General features: G+C 32.7%; 1 pseudogene; it reads left to right on the top strand.

Annotated features, from left to right (window-relative positions):
• Positions 1-782: 782 nt before the first annotated feature.
• On the top strand, positions 783-3282 carry LOC143550008 (F-box/FBD/LRR-repeat protein At1g13570-like; annotated as a pseudogene).
• Positions 3283-7836: the final 4554 nt, after the last annotated feature.

The following is a 7836-nucleotide window of genomic DNA, read 5'->3' as shown; positions in this document are numbered from 1 at the left end:
TATGTTTGATTAAAAGTTTTTTATTGGATTATATTTTTTTATAGTTGTAGCTTTTGTATTGAAATTACATTTGTTTGTTACTTGAAGAGTTATGTTTGCATATTAGTGATATACTTAATAAACAAATAGCCGTACATATTACTTACATGTTGGATATTGATATGATGATTAATAAACAAACAACAATACTTGTTACATGTTTGTGAACTCAACTCTAAACATAATCCCAAATTAAATTTGTGATTATGATATGAACCCAATATTGACAAAATAATAGTTGTTATTTACTCCAAGTCACAAATTGATTTAACCAAAACACTAAAACCATCACTTTACCATTAATACCTAAACATATATCTACATGTTGAGTTCATATTTAAATTACATCAACGAACATTCGTGTCTTAGTTTACATCGATAATATAACTCAAACGCGTATTAGTGCATTCTAGGAAAACACTTGAATGACCTTGTTAGTTCTAGCTGCAATAGTTAGTTTTTAGACACCCGTCGCAACCGCGGGCTCTCCTACTAGTAAGTATTAAGTACTATGTAATTCTTAGATGATAACAACAAATACAGTTGAAACTACAATAAACCCAAAAGCTACATTTAAACTCCAACTTAACTACAAACCCATGTAAGTTCAAAACAGGCTCGCAACAACAAACTAAATCTCAATCCAAAGAGCTTAACTATAAACTTAAACTCCCAGCCAATTAGTTTTTCTTTCTCGTACTTGGCTTTTAAAATAAAAAAAATACCCTAGGTTCAAACTGGCCCCTCTCATTCTCTCACCTTCAGCTTTTGACGGTGTAATTAGTTCTCACCGTAGCCCATTGCCGGATTCTTTTCGCCATGGATTGCTCGCTTCTTCACCGTCGGCCTCGAACCCCTCTCACTTCTACCCCTAATTTTCACCATTCTAACCCTAGTAAGCTCCTGTATATTAATAGTTTATATGTTAATTCAAGTTGTATGTTAAATTGTGAATAGCTTAATGTATGTTAATAGTTACAAATTGTTAATTGAAAAACCTTACTGTATGTTACTAGTTTATATATTACTTTCAAAATTTAGCAATAATCATGTGTTGTGGGAAGACTTGATATGCATATGTAATTAACCGAATGCTATTTTTTTCAACAAATTAACCATAAGTGGTATGCATATGTATATATAAACAACAGATTGTCAAACGGGCCAAAGTTGAATTTGGTAACTTTTTAAGGGGAACAAGTTTAGTTTTGGTCCCAAATCGGTACCCCCCAAAAAACATATTCGATAGCAGATTTTTAAAAGAAAAAATTCACCACATTTTTTTATAAAATTCGGTATTATACCAAAAAAAACGGGTACTACACCAACCCGACCTATTTCCATTAATTATTAATTAGTACCTGCATTCTTAGTTTGATAACTTCTGGTATGATTAAAAAACTATTTGATTATGGACAATAGATGTAAAGAAAATGGTGATAATGTAAAAATACATGGAAATATGAATTTGCGATGGTAATTAAACGCACTTGCAAGTGTTTTTAATGTTTTGGGTTGAAGATAATTGTCATGCGTAGAAGTTTTCGTCACTCATTCGAAACGGTTTTAACTTCTAAGGTTAGAAACTTAGAATAGGATTACTCCTATTTGATCATTGTGACAGTATATTTTTTCCTCATCATGAGGTTTATGAAACTAGGATTTATGTGCTACTTGTCGAATTGAATTTTGAATCTCTTGTATTGTTACGTAATTGGTTTATGTTTATAATATATGTGTTTTCTTGTTAGAATAATGGAACTGGTTAACCGGACAAATAAAGCACCCGAGCTTGCACATGAAGATTTCATTAGCAACATGCCAGATAACGTGATAACTAATATTCTGAATTGGTTGCCATTACAAGATGCGGTAAGGACTGGTATCTTGTCGAGAAACTGGAGGTTTAAGTGGAATATGCTTAGCCAACTCGTTATTGATGAGAACTTCTTTAAATTTCTTTCAAAAGGAAATACAAATAGTTATGGGAGCGTTATAAGTATGATGCTTCTTCATCTTAATGGTTCCATAACAAAGTGTGTCCTCCACAACAACAAACTGACTGATGAATATATTTGTAACTGGATTTTGTTCTTGTCAAGAAAAGGAATTAAGGACCTCACTCTTGTGCAATACTTGGGTGCAAGACCATTAAATTTGCCTATCCATCTTTTTTCTTGTTTAAAGTTAGAACGTCTTAAACTTCATTTTTGTTGTTTCAATCCTCCACCTAGTTTAGTTTTTATGGTTTTCCAAATCTATTGAGCTTAGAGTTGTCTTTTGGTGGAGAAAAGAGTGAACATGGGAAGTTTATTAGTATGTGCCCCTTGCTTGAGAATTTGAAATTGAATTATTCCGGCAAAGTAAAACTAGTTGAGATTGCAAACCTTAAAAATCTCAAAATATTATCTTTGTCCTTGCGTGAACGTGACATTACAACGACAATAAGTTCGAACAATATCTTTGAGCTTCTGGGTTCTCTTCCAAAACTTCAAGAGCTTTTTTTGAAACTTGATTTCAAGGTAATTAATGCTAAGCTGTGTCATATAAGTTTAATTTATAGCCTCATTATTTTTTTTCATTCCACTTTTTACAGCTGATAGAAGATGGTGCTAGAAAGAAGTTCTCCACCTCCTTTCTCTCCCTCAAGACTCTTCGATTATTTAGAATAGATTTAGGCAATCGCATAAATTTATCATTTGCTTTTGAGTTGATTTGGAGCTCGCCGAATCTACAAAACCTTGAGATCCATGTAATTCCATGTGTACGTTTCAATCTTACTGTTTGTTGTGTAATCTCATAGTTATATAGTTGCGCATTTGAACACTAGTTGGTTATTCTTGCAGGTTTCTAACACATTACCAATACCAGAGGTGGAATACAACAAAACGGCGCTTCAAAGCGTGGTGCTTGCAGGTTGTTTTGCAGGTTCAGAGAATGAAATGTGTTTGATAAAGTACTTACTCGCATGTTCTCCTTTCTTAAAAAGTATTCTTATTCGTCCCAGCGGGGCTCTAGCACCTTGTGCTCAGTTGATGATTACCATGAAGTTATTGAAGCTCCCTCGAGCCTCCACTGTAGCTCAAATTGATTTCGAGTATTAGTTCTTTTTAACTTATTTATTGTTGTTGCTGTTATGTGACTTTTTTTAGTACTAGTTAGTTTCTGTACTAACCCCCACAATTTTTTTAATATTTTTATTTCAGAGGTATACTTTAATACAATGGGGGCGGTTTGCAGCTTCAAATTTCGGTGTTTAAAGATTTGAAAGGTTCAATGAATGAAGTATACTTGATTAGGGATTTACATGCATGCTCCTGTTTTCTGAAAAAAAACTTGTTATTCACTCCCTCTCGTCTGCAGAGTCTGACGAGAAGTTTTTGTTTGCTGTGAAGTTGTTGAAGCTCCAACGAACCTACCCGGATGTTGATATCAATCTATATTAGTTTTAGGTCTTTTAAACTTATCTTTTATGAATTTATGAGCTCATTGTGTAAGGAGAAATGAACACGTGTTTGTTAGTCTAGTATGAATTAAGGTGATGTTTGGTTTCTTAGTTTGGACATTTTGCAAATATTGGATTGCTTGTGTGGCACTGGATGTTTTTGATGTTTCGTGTCGTACTCGTGTTTGAAGTAGTCTTGCTGTGTTATTGATGATGTTTTTTTAATGTTGATGAAAGATGTCTGTTCTGCTTATACAGAGCACTAGATTGAGAGTTCGGGTTTAGGGTTTAGGTTTTCGGGTTGTTTAAGGTTTATGTTTTCGGGTTTAGGGTTTGTTTTGTAAAAGATAAAGAGGTAAAATAAGGATATTATAAATATATATACTATTAAAATTAAAGAAAAGATATATTAAATATTTACAAAATTAATACTAAAAAAATAAATTAATATTAATACTTGATAGTTTTTAATTTGATATATGTAGTGGAGATTATTAAGTGAAAAAAATGTTATAGGGACTAATATGTATATAAAGAATGCTATGAGGTAATAGTAATTAATCTAATAACTTTAGGGGGTGTATATTTAGTAAAAATGTTATAAGAGGTGGTACGTTTAGCAACACCCTACCAATATATAACATGTCTTGTTTATTTCCAAAATTATGTTAAATTTTATGTTACAAGTTTTTAATCATTCTCACTTTACTCTAATAAGAAAGTGACGCACCGGACTAGCTGGCATAGCGTTAGCCGATTCTTTTGTGACACTTACAATAATGAAAGGTCACACACAATCTAATCAAACATGAGTTAATACAAAACACTTAATTAACGGTCTTCGTATAGGCTAAAAGAAGAGAAGTTAGCTTAGCTGACATATATACGACCTAGTAATGACTTGTTATATCTTCTAGCACGACTGAAACTGGTTAGTATTACAGCTTTGATCAGAACCACTTTGCTTCACATGTTCTTACTTAAGAACTTCAAACATTCGCTTAAACTCAGATTAAAAGTGTTTGGTATGGTAATATGATGATTTGTAATAAGTACTTGAGTAAGGAATAAATCCTTTTGGAGTTTTCTAGAATGCTAAAGCGAGCACTCTTTTTTTTCTCTTTATTATCCACTTTTGAAAAAAAAAGAGTGGGTGGGATTGGGTTGGGAGGGGGGATAGGGTGTAAACAATCGGAGTCGAGATTGACTTGCTTTGATTTACGAGAGCTCGTGCTCAGGCTCGGATCGTTTCAAAATATTTTAGAAACTCAAACTAGGCACTTGAGTTGTTTTTTAAAGCTGGAGCTCGGCCCACCTACTCTTTATTAATTATTGTATATACTTTTTTTATTTTTTTTATATATTGAGATAAGCCTTAAACGAGCCTAAGATCATGTCGAGCTTAGTTGCAGTACTTTAAACGAGGAAAAGCTTGGCTCAAGCTCGGGAGTGCATTGTTAAATTAATCAACATAATTCCAAAATAAAAAGGCTCGTTAAGGCTTAACGATCCTAAATAATATTTTCATACAAGGCTCAAGCTCGGGCTCGATAACTAAATAAGCTTTATTTAAGGAACAAACTGCATAAGCCTCAACTCGTTCAAGTTTTTTGTATCAATCTTATCTCGAGTAGCTCGCGAGTGGCTTTGCATATTCGCACTCCTAGAATACCTTAATTATTTTAGATTAGTTTGCAAGACTTAATCGAATTAACCAAAAAAACATAGAATTGAAATAACCTAGTTAAGGAGTTTTTTTTAACGACCAACAAACATAGAATGTTTAGGTACTCCGTACGAGATGACCCAATGAAAAAAGACAACTGTCAGCTGGTCAGCCAGCCGTACGAAGCCCTTAAGCGCCTCCAGTTGATCTCCAATTCCGGGAAAACCCCACCAGCCCGAAGGCCCACTGGTGGTAGAACCCGAACGCCCTCAGGATCGAACTGGAGATCACGAAGATCCTGATCTTTCTTCGTTAAGCCACCTATGTCCCCCAAAGTGTTGTAAGTGAGAATTGAACTTTGGTCTCCATTGAGAAACCCAAACTTCCTACCATTAAACCACATTAAAAATGACCGTTAAAGAGTTAGGTTTTTGAGATTGAGTTTAGAAATGACCTATTAGTTTTTGAAAAAAAACAATAAATAAAGAAAATGGTTGACATTGATAAAAGTGTTTGGTATTTTGGCTTTTAAAAAGGTTAAAAAATTGTTTTTCATAAGCCACAAAAACTTGGCCTTTTAATAGGTTTTGGATTTTTTAGCATAACCCTGTCTACCTCACGTATTACCTTTTTAGTCATTTTACATTAATAACATAAGCCAAACAATTTTAAATAAACGACTTATTAAACTATTGGCTTTTTCATCACATAAACTAATTCGGGTTTTTTTTATTCTGTTTGTTTATATTTGAAGTCTTGTAAAAAGTCAGACCCAGTTAAAATAAACCCATATATAACCCAACAAATTTTATACACAAAACCAAAATCAAACCAAACTGTCGGAACAGGGGATTTCAAATTCACCAAAAAATTCATTCCGCTAGAGCAAGGTTAGAATTTCTTTTTTCTTATATCTTATATAGTTATTTACAGTGTGGTTTGGTTTCATAGGTGTGAGACATGTATGATATTTAATATAGGTAATACCTTATCCGATTTACTTAAAACATACATACCTGTATATCCAAACCACACTGTAAATAACTATATATGCATGATATAAGATATAAATTCAGTTAGTTGTTTATCTGTAAATAGAAAATCGTTTTAATGGATAGAAATTATTGTATTACATGATATAATAGAAAATTTGTTAACATGGTGCCTACTTGGACCCCATAGAAAGGGGCCAAGTGGTCATATAAAACTTATTTTAATAGTAGTATAGTAGATTATTTATTTGTTAAATGTACGAATATTACTACAAAACATTTCTATGTTTGTTAGTTTTTTTTTTATCATATTGTAGGTTGTGGAAAACCAAGCATAACCGATGCAGTTAAACCAAACATTAGATGGAGGGATAAAACATAACCAACGAGTCATAACTTCATGCCACTGTTATGAATTATTAATGTCAACAAGAATCAAGTTATATTCAAATGGTTGCACTAAAATGGTGGTGGCAACAAAAGTAAATTGTGTGTTTAAAATTAATATTCATGTGCTATAAATACATGAAGCATGAACGTAGAGTATGTCGGCTAAAATATTAATATTGGTGAAAAACCTAATTGGGCTTCATGGTTTCTATAAAATATAATTATATCTTATATGATGCCTATATAGTTATTTACAGTGTGGTTTGGACATACGGGTATGTATGTTTTAAGTAAATCGAATAAGGTATTAGTTATATCAAATATCATACACGTCTCACACCCACGAAACCTATTAAAACAAATCTCATACTCCATACCCCGCCCTATATATGAATATTGATCCATTTTGATATTTTTGATATATTCGTTTGTCATTCTACATTTATGTTTGCATTGGTTCTCTTCTAGATGGAGGTATGAACTTGTTAACTTTGATATTATTAAGGAGAGTAAAAATTACAAACGCTACCGCTCTGTTCTTGAGATTAATAAACAAATAAAAAGAGAAGAAAGGAAACAAAGAAGAGAAAAAAAAAGAGTAAAACTAAAGGTAAAGTTATTATTTAACTTCGTGTTCCAAGTGTGAAAGATAGGAAACGAAAGTAAAGAATTTAAAGGAAGTTTGGATGATATTTTTTAAAGTTTTCTCCAAATTTGTCTATTTTGGGAAAAAAATTGGAACGGAAAGGTATTAAAAGTGTTCCTTGTTTTTCTTACCATTTTCTTCCATTAGAAAACTCGTTTGATTACGCCCGGTCACACTCGTTTAATAAACGAGTTGTACATGTTTTGGTTAAGTGGTAAATATTTATGGATACTATCTGGTGAAATTCTGATCTTGTGAGTGAACTTATGTGAATTTTTGATTATTCCTTTTGAATTAATATGTAATTGTTTATGTTTGTTTGTTCGTTGGAGTCGTGTATGTTTAGTTGTCCATTAGTGTAATTTTGTCCATTAATGTCTGTTAGTTTTCCTTTATTCATTAGTGACTGGTAGCGGCTGTTTACAATACTAATGAACGGACACGGGCAAACTCAATTCCTTAATGAATGGACACGAACTTTTGTTCGGTAAAGTGTTTGTGAACCGCCCGTTTATCCGACAAAACCTTAATGGACGAACACAGACAAGGTCTCGTCCGGTTCGATTCAGTCCTCATAAAGTCCTAACCATGAGCACAAATTGCTTAAGCCCCGTGGTTAATCATTTAAACCAAATCGAGGGAATATATATTAGAATAC

Source organism: Bidens hawaiensis, unplaced genomic scaffold (genome assembly GCF_021521415.1).
Source record: "Bidens hawaiensis isolate Kalapana, Puna unplaced genomic scaffold, B.hawaiensis_p1.1 tig00015906_1, whole genome shotgun sequence".
NCBI lineage: Eukaryota > Viridiplantae > Streptophyta > Magnoliopsida > Asterales > Asteraceae > Bidens > Bidens hawaiensis.
Note: the sequence above shows the minus strand (reverse complement) of the source record. Positions and strands in the feature narration are given on the sequence as shown.